General features: G+C 40.6%; 2 non-coding genes across 2 annotated transcripts; one reads left to right on the top strand and one right to left on the bottom strand.

Moving 5' to 3' along the window:
* Window positions 1-2018: 2018 nt before the first annotated feature.
* Window positions 2019-2125, top strand: LOC128291210 (small nucleolar RNA R71). Its single transcript, XR_008280986.1, has one exon. It is a non-coding gene; the product is annotated as a small nucleolar RNA R71 (small nucleolar RNA).
* Window positions 2126-7094: 4969 nt separating this feature from the next.
* On the bottom strand, window positions 7095-7201 carry LOC128291139 (small nucleolar RNA R71). Its single transcript, XR_008280915.1, has one exon. It is a non-coding gene; the product is annotated as a small nucleolar RNA R71 (small nucleolar RNA).
* Between the last annotated feature and the right edge of the window lie 12059 nt (window positions 7202-19260).

Here is a 19260-nt window from a genome sequence, read left to right as displayed (position 1 = left end):
AGTACTTATTTATAGTCTAAGCTTGACTTACCTCTCTGTTGAATGATCATAGTGGTTCAAGGAGTTTATACTCCTCATTCCTGCTATCAATCTTAAAATAAGGTTTTAAATGGGTGTTGTTTACCTTAAATGTGCCGAACTTGGAATGACTCACCTTCATCGTACTGAATGGAAAAATTCTGAGTACCGTAAGAGGGATTTCTTCATTCGGTGTGGTAGTGACAATGTGGGGATCTGCGGCATCTAATAAGACTTTATCTCCAACTTTAAGTTGATTTGGAGAGGTATCAAGCTTGTCATGGCGTAGTTTCAGTTTATTATGTGTTCTCATTTTATGTGTTCGCCATTCATCTAGCTCCTCTATCTGCAGCCTTCGTTTTTCATGAATAGATCCTTTACTATTGTTTGAGAGTGGCTCATGTACTTCCTTCAGACTTATCTCCTGCAAAGTGGGTTGTATCATGTGGTCAGTTTTAATAGAATGGTTTAGACGATCACCTTATATTTCCAATGTGTTGTCAGAGATGCGAGCTTGAAGGGTGAGTGTTTTGTCTCCTACGAGAAGCGTGAGCTCACCTGTACCAACATCAATAATTGTTTTAGCAGTTGCTAGAAAGGGCTTTTGCAGAATTAAATGAGTGTTGCTATCCTCTTCCATGTCTAAAACAATGAAGTCAACGGGAAATATAAATTTATCGATTTGTACTAGCACATCTTCAATAATACCCCTAGGAAATCTTATAGTTTTATCTGTTAGTTGAATGCTCATCCTAGTCTATTTGGGTTTCCCAAGACCTAGTTACTTAAACATTTTATAAGGCATGACGTTGATACTAGCCCCTAAATCAGCTAATGCATTATTAACATCTAAACTACCAATTAAGCAAGGAATCGTAAAACTCCCTGGATCTTTTAATTTGTTCGATTGCTTATTTTTCAGAATAGCTGAGCACACTACGTGTAGCTCCACATGCGATGCCTCATCCAACTTCCGCTTATTTGCTAAAAGCTCTTTTAAGAATTTCATTGCGTTTGGCATCTGCGATAGGGCTTCAATAAACGGTAAGTTAATATGTAATTTTTTAAGAACTTAAGGAATTTACCAAATTTTTCATCTGAGCGATCTTTCCTTGTCGTGTTGGGTATGGCACACGAGGTTTATATTCGACATTCACCGTTTTTTTTTATTGTTATCTACCTCACCCTGACCTTTGCTTACCGTAGTTTCTTGCCTCGGTTCTGGTTCGGGCTCAACAACTCCTTCTACATATTGAATATTAATTACGTTTAGCTGTTCCTTTGGGTTGGGTTCGGTATTACTTGGCAAGCTACCTTGTGGTCGTTCGGAAATTAGTTTGGAAAGCTGGCCTATTTGAGTTTTGAGCCTTTGGGTCGACACTTGTTGATTTTTAAGTGTTGTCTCGGTGTTCTGGAAACGAATTTTTGACACTGAAATAAAATTTGAGAGCATCTCTTCAAGGTTCGGCTTCTTTTCCTGTTGGTAGGGTGGTTGTTGGTAGCCTGGAGGTGGATGTGGTCTTTGATTTCCTTGACCGCTCCACGAGAAATTGGGGTGGTTCCTCCAACCTACATTGTAAGTGTTACTACATGGATTGTTTTGAGGTCGAGGATTATTACCCATGTAGTTTAATTGCCCGTTATCCATGTTGTGGCCATAAGGTTGGCATTCCGAATAGCTTGTTCCACCTCCACTTGCTTCGCGCTGCCTTACTGGGTGAACCTGCAAAGAACTCAGAAAACCATCAATCTTTTTATTTAAGATTTCGACCTGATTAGAGAGCATGGTGATCGAATTGACATTATAAACGCCGGCTATTTTCGTTGGCTTTGTCCTCATGACTTGCCACTGATAGTTATTCAGTGACATCTCCTCTATAAACTCATAGGCATCTTCAGCTGTTTTATTATTGATGGTTCCGCCAGCAGCTGCGTCAACCATTTGTCAAGTCGAAGGATTTAGGCCATTATGGAACGTTTGAACCTGTAGCCAAAGCGGTAACCCATGGTGAGGGCACCTTCTCAAAAGCTCCTTGTATCTCTCCCATGCATCGTAGAGTGTTTCTAAATCCATTTGCACAAAAGAAGAGATATCATTACGTAATTTAGCCGTTTTAGCCGGCAGAAAATATTTTAGAAAAAAAATTTCGGTCATTTGTTCCCATGTAGTAATTGACCCTTATGGTAACGAGTTCAACCACTGTTTAGCTTTGTTCCTCAATGAAAAAGGGAATAACCGAAGACAAATGGCATCATCAGAGACACCATTAATTTTAAATGTATCGTATAGTTCTAAGAAGTTGGCTAAATGAGCGTTGGGATCCTCATCCTGCAAACCATCAAACTGAACAAATTGTTGTATCATTTGAATAGTGTTAGGTTTTAATTCAAAAGTATTTGCAGCTACAGCAGGTCTAACTATGCTCGATTAAGTTCCTGTTAAAAAAGGTTTAGCATAATCATACATAGTGCGTGGAGACGGATTTTGATTAGCCGCAATTGCAGGAGGTGGCTGATTGCCTTGGTTTTCAGCCAGCTCTTCGGTTGGGGGTTGAGTATCGTCTTCTTGCTCGTTCTCTGTGTATCTTAAGCTCAGCCTTATTTCTCTTTGATTTCTGCAAACTGTATGATCGATTTCTTCGTCAAAAAGTAATGGTCCTGACGGGTTTCTTCTATTCATAAACTATAAAAACCTGCCAATAGAAGGAAAAAGTAAATTAATAAAGAATAATAAAATTAAATTAAATTGCAAGAAAAATAAATGGCTACAGTAATAAAAATTGAGCGTTCCTAATATCTTAGTTCCCTGGCAATGGTGCCAAAAACTTGATCGCGAGGTTTCGTGATAGGTTTTAAATATTTATAATTACTCGCTCTTGAATTAACTATTATCGCGATGTAGGCAGTGTACCTATCGAACAATAGTATAGTTTTAGCAAGACCGGATTGTCGAACCCAAAGGAACTAAAAGTACTACTAATAACTGTCTTTTTATTATCTCGCCTAAGAATAAAGAGGTTTTTGTTTTAACTAACTAATTATCTAAACTAAGAACGCACATAAAATGGAATTGGGGAATTGCTTTTGGAAAAATCGATTGAATGAAGACAATACCTAAGGAAAAATCCACCTAGACTGTACTTGTTATTCTGGCTCCGAATGGGATGATTTATTCATTTAACTTGTTCCGTAAAGATCCCTAAGTTATGTTATTATCCCTCTTCAAGACTAATAATGTCTAATCCCTAGATTGAATAACCGAGGTTGCCATGCATTAACTCGATCTATGGATCCCCTTATTAGGTTTCACCCTAATCCGGCAAAATCTTGTCACCCTATGTCTAGGCGCGCAATCAACTCCGCTTAATTATGACAAATGTACTCTTAGACAGGGTCTATTCCTCCTATGAATAATAGCTTATCTTGAATCGGTATCCTGGGATATCAAAATAAGAATTAAGAACACATAATTAAGAACAAGTCAAATATTTATCATACAATTCAGAAAATAATAACAAGATTCGTCCTAGCTTCCATTCCCCTTAGGTATTTAGGGGATTTAGTTCACAACTAAATAAGAAAACATCTCAGAATAATAATGAATACAAAACATAAAGAAAACCCAAAACTCTTGAAGGGGAATTGAGGAGAGATCTTCAGTTTTGATGATGAATCCGACTTCTGAGATGAATCAATTGGCTTTCTTGCAGTAATTCCTTCCCCCCCACTCCGTCCTCTTTTTCTTCCTTCTCTAGGGTGTATTTATAGGCTTTGGAATGCCTAAAAGCCCTCAAAATTAGCCTTTTCTAAATTAGACTCAACTTGGGCTCAGCAGGGACATGCATGTGTGCGATTACTTTAGGCCGTGCTCGAGCCTGCCAAATTGACACAGCCGTGTGATCTGCCCATGTGAGGAGGTCCAGGCCGTGTTGATTTCGTACTTTGGCCCATTTTCTCCATTTTTGGCCGGTTTCTCATTCCTTTCACTCTCCTATGCTCTCCTAAGTGCAAAACATGAAATTAAAGCATTAGGAGCATCAAATTCACCAATTCTAATGGAAAATCATCCATAAAATGCGTTAAAGATAGGGTAAAAATATGTATAAATTACGGTTTATTAACTAGAAACCTATCCAGGAGATATGAAATGTCCTTGCAAAATATATTAGAAGTGGAACTCTTTGATGTGTTGGGAATTTATTTCATGGGGCCATTTCAACCCTATTGGGGTAATTTTTACATATTGTTCGCTGTTGACAACGTCTCCAAATAGGTTGAAACTTCTAATCTACCTACAAATGATGCCAATTTAGTATTGAAATTTCTTCATAAAAATATTTTTACTCAGTTTGGTATCCCTCGTGCATTAATCAGGGAATTTTTCAGAAAACATAGAAAATTTTCAATACAATAAGGGTCACACGGCCATATGGCCGGCCGTGTGACTCACATGGCTAAGAGACACACCCGTATCTTAGGTCGTGTGGGCTTTTCAAAATAAGGACACATGGCTGTGTCCCAGCTCGTGTTTGTGCCCGTGTAACTCTCTCACTTGGTCACACAGTTAAGCCACGCCTGCAGTAATGTAAACTGAAAAATATATAGGATTTTTCCTATATAATTAAATCACGTTTTACTTAAATTTGTTATTAAAACCAAGTAATTGTTTAATAAGTTAATGAAATATATGACAATATGAAATTGGGACATATAAATTATTATGATGTGATTTTATGCTTTATTATATAGTTTTCATGAAAAATGGGTTCTTTTATATTAATTTGAGCATATTATATTTTCAATCTATAAAGTGGGACATGCATGATTAAATTAAATAATAAAATATAAAGTTATATTTAATAATTTATTTTAATATATTTCATTAATAAATTGGGTTTTAATTAATTAAGTAAATTGATTAATTAAAGTGGTTAAATTATATTTTTTTGGTCTTCTAAATTATCTACTATTGTTGGACAGGTTTAAGAGCTTTATGTTGATTACAAAACCATCCAAATGGAGGACCAAGTCAACCCAAAATTTGGCTGCATGTGGATGTTCATAAATTAAATTTTGGTTTAATTACAGAAGGTCCTTGAAGAGTTGAAGAAATCAGAGATTTACCCGGAGATTTGCAATTGACCAAGTCCTGATCCTGATGATGTTGTGACACTTAAATCAAGCAAAACTCATCCACAATCCCACAAATCATGGCCGGCCACTCTTGGATGAAGTTTCAAATGATGGACACTCTTATTTTTAGCAAAGTAGCTCCCTTGCCTCACCTATAAATAAGACCCCATTTCTCACTTATCCATCATCCCTCACTCATTCATTATTCTCTCCTCTCTTAACTCTTTTAGATTTCTTTCCCCCTCACGCCCATCATCATCTTTGCATAAGGATTTTTACCAAATTGTCCTCTCAAAGAGCCCTTGGTTGGCCACCTCGAAGAGCCATCAGCAAAAAAACAAAGTGAAGGAAGGAAGGAGCCCTCGTTAGTCAGAGTCTTGGGTGATAGCCACCTTGATTTGTGTTTAATCTTTCTTTTCTTTAAGTTAATTTAAGAATGTTTGCTATGTTTTTACTATTCTTGTTTACAACAATGATAGCTTAATTTTATTTAAGTTAGGATGATTGCTTTGATTAAATAATAATTATTTGATTCATGCTTTAATGTTTGTGCCTCAATCGATCATGCTTTCAATTAAAACCAAGTCTACATTTCATTCATATGTGATTGAAATGCACCTGAATTAGCTGAGTGATCCTAACCAGATGACCGCTAATGGACACATAATTGAAATGTGCATGCTCAATGTAGATCCTAACCCAATTAAATTGCAGGTTAGATAAAAACCCTAACCAGGCTCTGTTATCTGCATAGTTTTTAGATTTGTGTGATTAAACTGTTTCAAACCTAACATGTTCCTCTTACCTCACACGAATACTAAGAAACCATTAGTAAATAAGGATCAGTAAAATGCGTATTTACTAAATAAAGGATTCCAAAAGGACCTAATGTGGTTTCCAAACTCATGAAAGATCGAGTTGCCATGGAATGTTTTTTCGAATATTGATAAGCATGTTGATAATAATTTGAGTCCTAGATTATTTATGTTATAATTGTTGCTTATTGTGTTAATTATTCTAAAATCTGTTTCATTCATATAGTTTTCATACTTAGGATAACATGCATTAGGGATCATTGTATTTAGTTTCATATACTTAATTTTTCATCACTTCTCAATTATATTGTTTTTATTTATCAAATTGTTATTATAATTTTACAAATTAAGTGACTTAGAAAAAATACGAATTCTGTGGAGACGATAACTCGATACTTACTTATTACTCGATAACGACTGTGTACACTTGCACAAACCCAATCGTTACAAGTTTTTGGCACCGTTACCGGGGATTGTCAACTGTTGCCATAGTCATTCTTTGTGAAATTATTTATTTTCAATTTGGTTATTTCTAACAGTACTAACTTGTTCTTATTAATTTTGTGATTTTGTTTTTAGGTGTTTATGAGTATAGATCGGATTATCAATTTACTCCCAGTAGACCTTGAAATTGAGCGAACTTTCAGACAAAGAAGACGTGAACGAACAGCTCAAAGACAAGTCAAGATGGAAATCAGAATCAAGACCAAGGTAATGAAGCCGATCATGTACAAAATCCCATCCTCATTTCTGATGATAGGGATTGATGCATAAGACAATATGCTGTGACATTTTTCAATGAGTTAAATCTAGGAATTAGAAGGCTAGATATTGAGGCAACCCAATTCGGATTGAAACCAATGATGTTTCAAATACTACAACCGGTGGGCCAATTTAGTTGTATGCCGATGGAAGATCCACATCTCCACCTTTGATTTTTTATGGAGATGAGTGATTCATACAAGATAGCCGGTGTAACTGAAGACGCACTAAGGTTGAAGTTTTTCCGTACTAGTTGCGAGATCGAGCACGAGCATGGCTGAATTCATTAGCAACAAGTTCCATATCTACATGGCAAGAATTAGTAGAGAGATTTTTGGTTAAGTATTACTCACCTAGCAAAATGCTAAATTGAGGGACGAGATCGCAAATTTCCAACAATTGGATGACGAGTCTTTGTATGAGGCTTGGTAGCGATTCAAAGAGTTACTTCGTAAGTGTCCTCATCATAGGATTCCTCATTGTATCCAATTAGAGACATTCTATAATGGTCTCAATGCACATAAAATATTAATGGTAGATGCTTCTACGAATGGTGCAATTTTGTGTAAGTCTTATAATGAGTCTTATGAGATCATCGAGAGGATCGCGAGCAACAACTATCAATGGCCAACAAATCGAAAAGCTTCAGGAAGACGTATAGTTGGAGTTCATGAAGTTGATGCTTTCACTTCATTATCAGCTTAGGTATCATCTATTTCCTTTATGTTAAAACAGTTTACTGTTAATAGTGCTAATAATTTTGTAGCTCAGCCACCAAGTCCATTTGAAGTAGTTTCTTGTATGTACAGTGGGGAAGGTCATTCTTTCAAGATTTTCCCATTGAATTCTGAGTTAGTGTACTATGTGGGGAACCAACACCAAAATAGGAATGGACAAGGACCCAGTCCAACTTCTATAATTCTTCATGGCATAATCACCCCAACTTTTCTTAGAGCAACTAAGGAAATGGACCAAAAACAACTTTATGCAGCATAGACTCAACCAATCTCAAGGGTTTAATCAGCAAGCTCCAAAACCACCTTAAGTTGAGGCATCAAATAGTTTGGAGATGTAACACCCCAAACCCGGCCTAGACGTTATGACCGGATCTGATGCGCCACATCGAAGCGTTCAAAACATTCCGTATTACTTAGTTTGTAAAAACTTAGTTGGTGTTGTAAAAGACACTTTTAAAGGTAGGTTAAAATGAACGGAAGTTGTGCACCAGGTAGGCAACCAGGAAGAAGAGGAGGTGAGTCCGTCGGACTGCTTAAGTACCAAGCTCCCTTCAGATCCAATCTTAGACATGCACGCCGCCATTGCCACACTCTAACATCTCGTATAATTTTGAGAAAACCGTTTGGTTATGTCCATCTTAAGAAAGTGATTAAGGTTGAAAACATTTTCTTAGCGGAAGTCTTACTCGTATTCGTGTTATTTTGAAATCACTTAATGTTTTTGAAAATGCATCCTAGAGCTAATTTATTTCGTTAGTTATCATAGATCAATTTTATCATAATAGAATTAAATAATAAAGAAACAACCCAAACCATAAAATAATTAGCGGCCTTATTGCAAAAAAAAAACCCAAAACCATAAACGAAAATATGGAAAATCTAGTTCACCAGAAGAAAACGAATTTGCAGAAAACGTGTGGCCACTCCGAATCCCGCCCAGCTCCAAGTCCACCAACTAGGGCTCACCTGCAAGGATGGAAGGGAAAAGGGGGTGAGTTTGGGAAAATTCAGTGTATACAGAAACCCATCCAAAGCCCAAATCAGCTCGAGCCCATTGGGCCTAAGCCCTATTCAGATAACAGTACACAGTGAACCGAAGCCCTTTTCAGAACACAGTAGCAAGGCCTTAGCCCTTTTTAACATAACAGTGTGGCCCATAGGCCCAGTTCAGTAACATAGGTAACAATAGTAGTAATGCATGCAAACCCATCTGGGGAGACTAATCAACCCACCAACCGCTACACCGCCTGCACCAACCCTACACTCCATGTGGGGAATATCTCAACCCACCCTACACTCCACACTCCACAGCTAAAAGAACGCACTCAAATATCAGTAAGTTGAGGCAAAGCCTCCAGTACATGGATGAACCACTTTCAATACTTCCTCCATCAATACCCTAATCCCATGCAACAGATATTAATAAAACATATCATGTACAATACAGTATTAATCAATCATGCAGTTTAGCTAATTTAAACCCTAGGGGTACATCGGTAATTTTGCTCTTTAGGGGTCATTTTCGTAACTTAGCAACTACACAAATTACTTCAGAAATTTTCAACAGTTTATGCAATTTGGTTCCACCATCTAACTAACAGGCTAATTTGCCCATATCTTACCCATATTGGTCCGTCAGCCCATTGGGCCAAATTTTGGCCCATCTGGCCCCTTTTTCCGAAGTACGCTAAAATGTCACACGAACTTACTTACCACTTTGCGGTGCTAGATCTAACAATTACTCTATGTCTTGAGAGCATTCGCATACTCAAAAGCCTATGAAATGCCGGAATTTTAGCATTTCGGCTTTTGCCGAATTGAACTAAGGAAGGGTGTTTGGTACACACCTGATTCGCGACGACTACTACCGAGATCCCTTCCGATGACCTACAATTGATTAGTACAGTTCTTATTTACAAACCGTAATCACTAAACCCAAAACTTGCTCAACCAAAGTCGAACCATGTTCCTAAAAAGCCTTTGAACCCTTACCTTTTTGCCAAAATCGATAGCTAGCTCCGAATCCGATTGTTCCAATGATTCACGCTTTTGATCCAACGCTTAAGAAGACTCTAATCACCAAAAGAAAACATCAGTTACAAACCCTTAAAGCCTTATGCTCAAATCGACAGCCTCCCTAATCTTTAGGGACTTCGGCTTTTCCTAACATCGTAAAATATGAACAGATCTGAGATGATAAGTACTTACCCCTTACTCCTACTTGATTTCCGCATAATCCGGTGCAGATTTATCCTTATAACAATGGTAAAACCCGAATCCAAGGGTTGAAGAAGTTTCGGCTATAAGCCCCTAAACCAATGGTACTTTCGGCTTTTGGGTGGTGAAGGAGATGACGATATGAGGCTATGACCTTGAAGTAGAATTCCCGTCAGGTATCTAAGATTAAGAAAAGATAATCATAGATTTAATAAAAACAAAAGAACATAGAAGGACCTGGCTTTGAAGAAATCGGCACAAGCAGTGATCACAGGATTTCGGCTTTTGCGACTTCGACAAAGGTGCTGATGAATAACAGGTTTGATGGACGGCTTTGGAGAAGAAAGTAGAGAAAGAAGAACAGGATAGGTGAAAGTTTCAGCTAGAGAGGAAAAGAGAGAAAAAGAAAACCCTTGTGGTGCCTGAGCAGAAGAAAACGGCACCTCACAAAGCCCTAGGTGCCGAAATATTACCTAAACCCTCTGCCGAATTTTCCTCTTCAATTCCCTAAATTCGCCAACTCTCGTCTCTCACCCAATCCCTTAAATCTCTCCCTTATCACTCCTTAATTCAATCATTTGGTGATTCAAACTTTCCTTTAGCAGTAATCCACTTGGACTCCAACACTTACCCCCCCGCACTTGAAAAATAAATGCATCTATTTGTCAACACAGGAATCGATCCCATGCCTTCCCCAATGCTCCACACGCCACCTTTTAGGAGCCTAGTGGCGTCACCCTTACCACTTTACTAAGGCTCTTTTTGTGATGCAATTTACCCATCACTCCACTTAAGGGCCACTTAGCCAGAACCCCTAACTCCTACGTCCAAAAATTCAAAAATTCAACCAGGTTTTGGCCAACACATGTGCCTTCTATAAGCCCATTTACCTACTCAAAATATTAATTTCACATTCAAATACAAAATTTTAAAGTCTTTACAAAATATTGAAAACCGCGAATAAATCCAAAAATCAGGATGTTACAACTCTACCCTCCTTAAAGAAATTTCGACCTCGAAATTTTACATTATTAGAACAGTTGAGGGTACTGTTGACGAATAGCCTCCTCAGTCTCCCAAGTAGCTTCTTCCTTGCCATGGTTCCTCCAAAGTACTTTCACTAGTGGAACTGATTTCCTTCTTAACACCTTGACGTCACGATCAAGTATTTGCACAGGTTCCTCTTCGAAAGTTAAATCTGACTGTACCTCGATTTCTGCAACTGGTATGATATGAGTTGGGTCGATCGATACCGCCTCAAAGCATGGATACATGAAAAATGTCGTGGATACGATACGATTCAGTGGTAACTCTAGCTGATAAGCCACTGGTCCAACCCGCTTAATAATTCGGTAAGGCCCAATAAACCGTGGGCTCAACTTACCCTTCTTACCAAATCTCAAAATTTTCTTCCAAGGGGAAACCTTCAAGAAAACCATATCCCCAACAGCGAACTCAATCTCCTTGCGCTTCAGATCCGCATACGACTTCTGTGTATCAGATGCCTCTTTTAACCGATCCCTTATCAGCCTAACCTTGCTTTCAGTGTCTGCCACCAATTCCAGTCCAAGCACTCGTCGTTCACCCAACTCTGTCCAACACGTCGGCGTACGACATCTTCGCCCATAGAGCGCTTCATATGGTGCCATCTGAATACTTGCTTGATAGCTGTTATTGTAAGCAAACTCCGCCAATGGCAAGTAGTCCTCCCGACTTCCACGAAAATCAATGATACAACCTCTTAACATATCTTCTAGAACTTGAATAACCCTTTCTGACTGTCCATCTGTCTGTGGGTGAAAAGCAATGCTAAAATCCAATCGTGTACCCAACGCTTCCTGCAACTTCCACCAAAACCGAGATGTAAACCTAAGGTCTCGATCAGAAATTATCGACACTGGCATCCCATGTAGTCGCACTACCTCTGCCACATATAACTTGGCCAACCTTTGCAGTGAGTAGTCGGTACAACCACCCACACCGAATCTTTCTTGGTGGGTGTCAAAGGTAACCCACTCACAAAGTCCATTGTTACTCTTTCCCACTTCCATAGCGGAATTTTCACAGGTTGCAGTAATCCCGAAGGTAATTGGTGCTCAGCCTTAACCTGCTGGCACGTCAGGCATTTCCCAACAAATTCAGTCACCTCTCATTTTAATCCGGGCCACCAGTACACTTCTTGCAAGTCTCGATATAACTTATTCCCTCCAGGATGCATGGCACAGAGTCCACCATGAGCCTCTTTTAGAATTAACTGCCTCAATTCAGGGTCCTTTGGAATACAAACCCTTCCACGAAAGCACAGAACTCCTTCAGTGTTCAACCCAAAATACTCATTCTCACCACTCTTAACTTGCTTGAACCGGAGAGCTAATGAATCGTCCTTCAACTATTTTTCCTTAATCTGCTCAGTCTAAGTAGGCCTTACCTGTAGTTCTGCCAACAAGCTTCCATCGTCGTACAGACTTAATCGTATGAACAAGGCTCTCAAATTAGTAACAACCCTTCGACTCAACGCATCCGCCACCACATTAGCCTTTCCTGGGTGGTACTCTATTGAACAGTCGTAATCTTTAAGCAACTCCACCCATCTTCGTTGCCTAAGGTTCAACTCCTTCTAAGTCAACAAATACTTTAGGCTCTTATAATCTGTATATATAATGCACTTCTCCCAATATAAGTAATGTCTCCAAATTTTTAACGCAAAAATCACCACTGCTAGCTCCAAATCATGCGTAGGGTAATTCACCTCATGAGCCTTAAGCTGTCGTGATGCATAAGCGACCACCTTCCTTCTTGCATCAAGACGTTAACCTAACCCCACATGCGACGATCATCAGATACTGATAAAGTCCTTCCCAGACACCGGTTGAATCAATACTGGCGCTTCGGTCAATACCTTTTTCAACCGATCAAAAGCTTTTTGCTGTATCTCGGTCCAGACAAATGGTACTCCTTTCCTTATGAGTTTTGTCAAGGGTGCCGCCATTACCGAGAAACCCTCCACAAACCTTCTACAGTAACCTGCTAACCCTAGAAAACTCTAAATTTTCGATACTGACCTAGGTGGCTTCCATTCCAGAATCATTTCAATTTTACAAGGATCCACCTTAATCCCCTCGGCGGAGACCACATACCCAAGGAAGGTTACCTCCCTCAACCAGAATTCACACTTGCTGAATTTCGCATAGAGCTCCTTTTCCCTTAACACTTGCAGCACAATATGGAGATGCTCATCATGCTTCACCTCTGTTTCAGAGTATACCAGGATATCGTCGATAAAGACGACTACGAACCGATCCAAGTAAGGTTGGAATACTTGATTCATCAGATCAATAAAAGCTGCAGGTCCGTTCGTCAGCCCAAACGGCATGACCATAAACTCATAATGTCCATATCGAGTTCGAAATGCTGTCTTATGAATATCCCCTTCTTTTACCCTTAGCTGATGGTATCCAGAACGAAGATCGATTTTGGAGAATACCGAAGCTCCCCTAAGCTGATCAAACAGATCGTCAATCCTTGGTGGTGGATACTTATTCTTAATCGTCAGTTTGTTCAACTGACGATAATCGATGCACATATGCATCGTTCTATCCTTTTTCTTCACAAACAAGACCGGTGCTCCCCAAGGAGACACACTAGGCCTAATGAAGCCTCTATCTAACAACTCTTGAATTTGAGCCTTCAGTTCCACTAACTCCTTCGGTGCCATCCTATAGGGTGCAATAGATAATGGAGCTGTTCCAGGCAACAAATCGATTCCAAACTCAACTTCTCGATTCGGAGGTAATCTAGGAAGCTCTTCCAGAAAAACATCTCAGAGTTCCCCAACAGTTCTGATGGTCTCCACAGTCAGATCCTCAGTTTCAACTTAGCTTACCAAAGCTAGATATGCCTCGTACCCCTTGCGCATCAGTTTCTCAGCCCTCAACGCCGATACTACATTGGATAAGTAATCCCTCCATTCTCCAATAATCATTACCTCTTCATCATTGACAGTTCTTAACACAATCCTCTTAGCTGCACAATCCAAAGTTGCCTTATGCTTGGTTAACCAATCCATCCCTAGTATCAAATCGAATTCTTCAAGCGGTAACTCCATCAAATCCCCACAGAAAACCCCACCTTGAATCTCTAAAGGCACCTCCTTGAAGAGTTTCTATACCTTAACTGAATGACCTAAAGGACTTATCACAGACACCCCACACACAGTCTCCTCGAAGTGCACACCCAGTGCCCCAGAAATGTTATATGCCACATATGAATGGGTTGATCCCACATCAATCAAAGCAGTATAAGGTACACCATAGATAAAAAATGTACCAATTATGACATCAAAAGGTCACCTCCTCATGGCGACGAAGCAAAGATACACCAAAGCTGGCTGACGAGCATCTGCGTTACCAATACCCCTGCCGGGTGCCCCACATCCACGGCCATTACCACCGTGACCTTGTCCACGAACTCTTGGTACCGGCGGTCCATCCCTCACAGGTTGAGCCGGTCGCACAGCCCCTTATTCGGCCACCTGAGCCTGAGTGGCCCTTCTAGGACAATCCTTAATCCTATGCTCCTTAGACCCACAACGAAGACAAGCCTCAGAACGCTTCTAGCACTCTCCTTGATGCATTCTGCCGCAATCCCCACAAGCTTGCGGTCTACCTGTGTTCACTGGAACTGCTCGAACCGGTTCCTCCATCCTAGCTCTCTTAACATTTCGATTTAAAGGCACCGGTCCAAAGATCCCTCCCGAACCGATTCTCGATCCCTATCACGATTCTTACATTCGGTTTGTTTCACCTCCTCGGCTATCTTAGCCTTCTCTACAGTCTGCGAAATCTCGCTCTCTCTGCGGAGCTATGAGCACTCTTAACTCATCTCTGAGGCCATCCTCAAAACGAACGCTGCGCTCGTATTCGGTGGAAACGATGCCATTAGCATACCGACTCAATCGTAGAAACTCCGCCTCATATTCAACAATGGTCTTATTTCCCTGAGTCAGATTTAGGAACTCCTTTCTGCATGCATCCACATAGCTAGCTCCAACATATTTTGCCTTAAAGGTCTGTTTGAACAGCTCCCATGTTACCCTCTCATTTGGGTACCTCTCTCACAATAATCCACCACCGATATGCTTCATCCCATGAGAATGAAACCGCCCTTTCAACTTCATTCTCTTGAAATCCCAGTCATCCATGATCCGCTCTGTGGCTTCCAACCAGTACTCAGCCACATTTGGGGCAACTCCAGATACGCCCCTAAAAATCTCAGCTCCGTTGGCCCGAAGGCGTTTAGAAATGGACCCCCTATTCATGTGCCCGATGTTAGCTCCGGCCACCCTTTCCAACACCCTCAACATGGCCTGAGACAAAGCGTCATCCCCTGCGGCCCGGTCATACGGCCCATTTTCATTAACCGGTGGTGGACGTACCTTGCCAGCTGGCATGTGTTCAGATGACGCAGATCCAGCTTGAGTGCTACCTCGGCCTCGACCACGGCCTCTTCCTCGAGTAGCCCTTGTACTCATAACGATTTATCTGATTACGAATTTTATGATATCAGTTTACTTGTTTCACTGTTTATTACAGAAGGTCTTATGAATAGATAGAGTTTCAGAGTTCTTCTCGCCCAATCACAATTTAGCTACGGTCCAGTTTTGTAGCCCTAATACTACCTTATCAATAGCACTATCTCTAAGGCTCAGTACTATCTATAGTATTATTTCCAGTCCAGTTCCATAAATATTTAAAGCAGAAAAAGAACACTTACAGACTTGGTGCCGGGGATTCAGTGTTCCACCTCCTTTGTAAAAATTAAAAACCCTGTTTTTGTTTACCGAAAATAAAAAGACTTGATTTGAAAACACTTTTATTTTAAAAATATTGATTTAACCCTATTTAACAATAGAAAAACTTGAACATTCTTTGAAAAACTTACCATTTCCAAAAATACCCTTCTTAGGCCTAAGTTTTTGAAAAGATTTTCAGACCCGATCCACAGTCGAGTGGTTGCAACCAGGCTCTGATACCACTAAATGTAACACCCCAAACTCGGCCTAGACGTTATGACTGCTTAAGTTTGGAAAAACTTAGTTGGTGTTGTAAAAGGCACTTTTAAAAGTAGGTTAAAGTGAACGGAAGCTGTGCACTAGGTAGGAAACCAGGAAGAAGAGGAGGTGAGTCCGTCGGACTGCTTAAGTACCAAGCTCCCTTCGGATCCAATCCTAGACATGCACACCGCCATTGCCACACTCTAACATCTCGTATAATTTTGAGAAAACCATTTGGTTATGTCCATTTTAAGAAAGTGATTAAGGTTGAAAACGTTTGATTAGCGGAAGTCTTACTCGTATTCGTGTTATTTTGAAATCACTTAATGTTTTTGAAAACGCGTCCTAGAGCTAATTTATTTCGTTAGTTATCATAGATCAGTTTTATCATAATAGAATTAAATAATAAAGAAACAACCCAAACCATAAAATAATTAGCGGCCTTATTGCAAAAAAAAAACCCAAAACCATAAATGAAAATATGGAAAATCAAGTTCACCAGAAGAAAACGAATTTGCAGAAAACGTGTGGCCACTCTGAATCCCGCCCAGCTCCAAGTCCACCAACTAGGGCTCACCTGCAAGGATGGAAGGGAAAAGGGGGTGATTTTGGGAAAACTCAGTGTATACAGAAACCCATCCAAAGCCCAAATCAGCTCGAGCCCATTGGGCCTAAGCCCTATTCAGATAACAGTACACAGTGGACCGAAGCCCTTTTTAGAACACAGTAGCAAGGCCTTAGCCCTTTTAACATAACAGTGTGGCCCATAGGCCCGATTCAAGAACATAGGTAACAATAGTAGTAATGCATGCAAACCCATCTGGGAGACTACTAAACCCACCAACCGCTACACCGCCTGCATCACCCTACACTCCATGTGGGGAATATCTCAACCCCTTGACCCTACACTCCACAGTTTGCAAAGAACGCTGCTCAAATATCGATAAGTTGAGGCAAAACCTCCAGTACGTGGATAAACCACTTTCAATACTTCCTCCATCAATACCCCAATCCCATGCGGTTCGAAGGACCACTTCATTAGAGATTGCACGGAGCTAGATGAGAGGAATAAGACGCAAGGTGCAAGACCTAGTGGAACGACGGTGGAGGTAGGCCCCGAGAATCTCTGGAGGTAGGGGTGGTAATCGAGAGGAGCCTCTAATACGGCTGTCCGATCCGAGACCCGTACTCTGCTAGAGCATATGCCATCCCGCGCGAGGGAGGCATCCTCCCCGACGTTATCACCGGTACTTTTACTCTCTTTGATACTAGTGTGATTGCATTGATTGACCCGGCTCTACTCATTCATATGTATGTGAAACCTTAGCATCCAAGAAGACTCTACCGTTGAGTCTCATCGAGTTCATAATTCGAGTGTCAAACCCTTTGGGTCGACACGTACTCGTTGATAAAGTGTGCAAGAGATGCCCCTAATAATTCGAGAATCTGCTTTTTCTACCGATCCGATGCTTCTACCATTTAATGAATTCGATGTTATTCTTGGTATGGATTGGCTGATCGTACATGATGCAAATGGTGGATCGCAAAGGAAAACCATTGATTTGAGGAGTGCAAATAATGAGGTAGTCCGAGTCGAGTCTCTCGATTTAAAAGGAGCGCCGCGATAATATCTTCTATGACCGCCGGAGGTATGTGAAAAAGGGGTGTGAAACATACCTTGCGTATGTGTTTGGAAGTAAAGAGACGGAAAGGAAACTCGAATCGGTACCAGTGGTTTGTGAGTATTCAGATGTTTTTCCTGAGGAGTTACCGGGATTGCCACCGGTTCGAGAAGTGGAATTCGGCATCGAAGTTGTACCGGGTACTACGCCGATTTCAATAGCCCCGTATCGTATGGCATTAACGGAATTAAAGGAATTGAATGTTCAATTGCAAGAATTGACGGATAGAGGTTTCGCTCGACCGAGTTTTTCTCCATGGGGCGCACCTATATTGTTTGTGAAGAAGAAGGACGGAACCATGAGGTTGTGCATCGACTATCGTCAACTCAATAAAGTGACGATAAAGAATAAATATCCATTGCCACGAATTGACGATTTGTTTGATCAATTAAAGGGAGCCTCGGTGTTTTCAAAGATAGATTTGAGGTCGGGGTACTATCAGTTGAGGGTCCGAGAATCGGACATACCCAAAACCGCTTTTAGAACGAGGTACGGTCACTAAGAATTCTTGGTGATGCCGTTTGGGCTCACTAATGCCCCTGCGGTGTTTATGGATTTAATGAATAGAATTTTCAGGCCATACTTGGATCGGTTCGTATTTGTATTTATCGATGACATTTTGGTCTATTCGAGAGATGAAAGCGAGCATCTTGAACACTTGAGGCTAGTGTTGCAAATCTTACGAGATAAGCGATTATACGCAAAGTTCAATAAATGTGAATTTTGGTTGAAAGAGGTTAGCTTTTGGGGCACGTGGTGTCCGTGATCGGTATCGTGGTGGACCCGAACAAAATTTCGCCATAGTCGATTGGAAACCACCAAGGAATGTTACGAAGTTAGGAGCTTTTTGGGGCTTGCGGTTATTACCGACGATTTGTAAAGGTTTCTCGACGATAGCCACGCCAATGACGGCTTACTCCAAAAGGATGTTAAGTTGAATGGACGGAGAAATGTCGAAAAGTTTCGATCAACTGAAAGCTTATTTGATGAAGCCCCAATTCTAGTGCAACCCGAATCGGGCAAAGAGTTTGTCATTTATAGTGACGCATCCCTACTTGGGTTGGGTTGCGTATTGATGCAAGAAGGGCGAGTTGTGGCCTGTGCGTCGAGGCAATTAAAGCCACATGAGAAAAATTATCCGACCCATGATCTCGAATTGGTCGCCATCGTATTCGCCTTTAAAGATATGGCGACATTACTTATTTGGTGAGAAGTGCCATGTGTATTCGGATCACAAAAGTCTCAAATATTTGATGACCCAAAGAGACTTAAATCTGCGACAAAGGCGATGGCTCGAGTTGTTAAAAGATTATGAGCTCGTCATTGATTATCACCCGGAAGGGCTAATGTGGTTGCGGATGCCTTAAGCGGAAATCACTATTTGCTTTATGAGCGATGAATGTACACTTGTCTATCCTACCCGACAATGTGTTACTAGCTGAATTGAAAGCCAAACCATTATTGATACGTCAAATTCGTGAAGCTCGAAAGTCGACGATGAGTTGGTTGCAAACGGGATGAGTGTGTTCGAACAAGGACTCGGAATTTCAAATCGATGATGACGATTGTTTGAGGTTCGAAGTCGTCTGTGTGTCCCAAAGAATTGAACTTATTCCAATAATTTTGAACGAAGCCCTTTGTAGCCGAATGGCAATCCACCCGGGAGTACGAAGATGTACAACGATTTGAAACGTCGGTTTTGGTGGCATGGTATGAAACGGGACATCTCCGACTTTGTTTGAGATGTTTAATATGTCAACAAGTGAAAGCGGAACATCAAGTGCCTTGAGATTGCTTGGTGATCACGATACCCGAGTGGAAATGGGATCGAGTCACAATGGACT

The sequence above is a fragment of the Gossypium arboreum genome, chromosome 3 (genome assembly GCF_025698485.1).
Source record: "Gossypium arboreum isolate Shixiya-1 chromosome 3, ASM2569848v2, whole genome shotgun sequence".
NCBI classification, from domain to species: Eukaryota; Viridiplantae; Streptophyta; class Magnoliopsida; order Malvales; family Malvaceae; genus Gossypium; species Gossypium arboreum.
The sequence above is the reverse complement of the archived record's forward strand: the minus strand, read 5'-3'. Positions and strand labels throughout refer to the sequence as shown.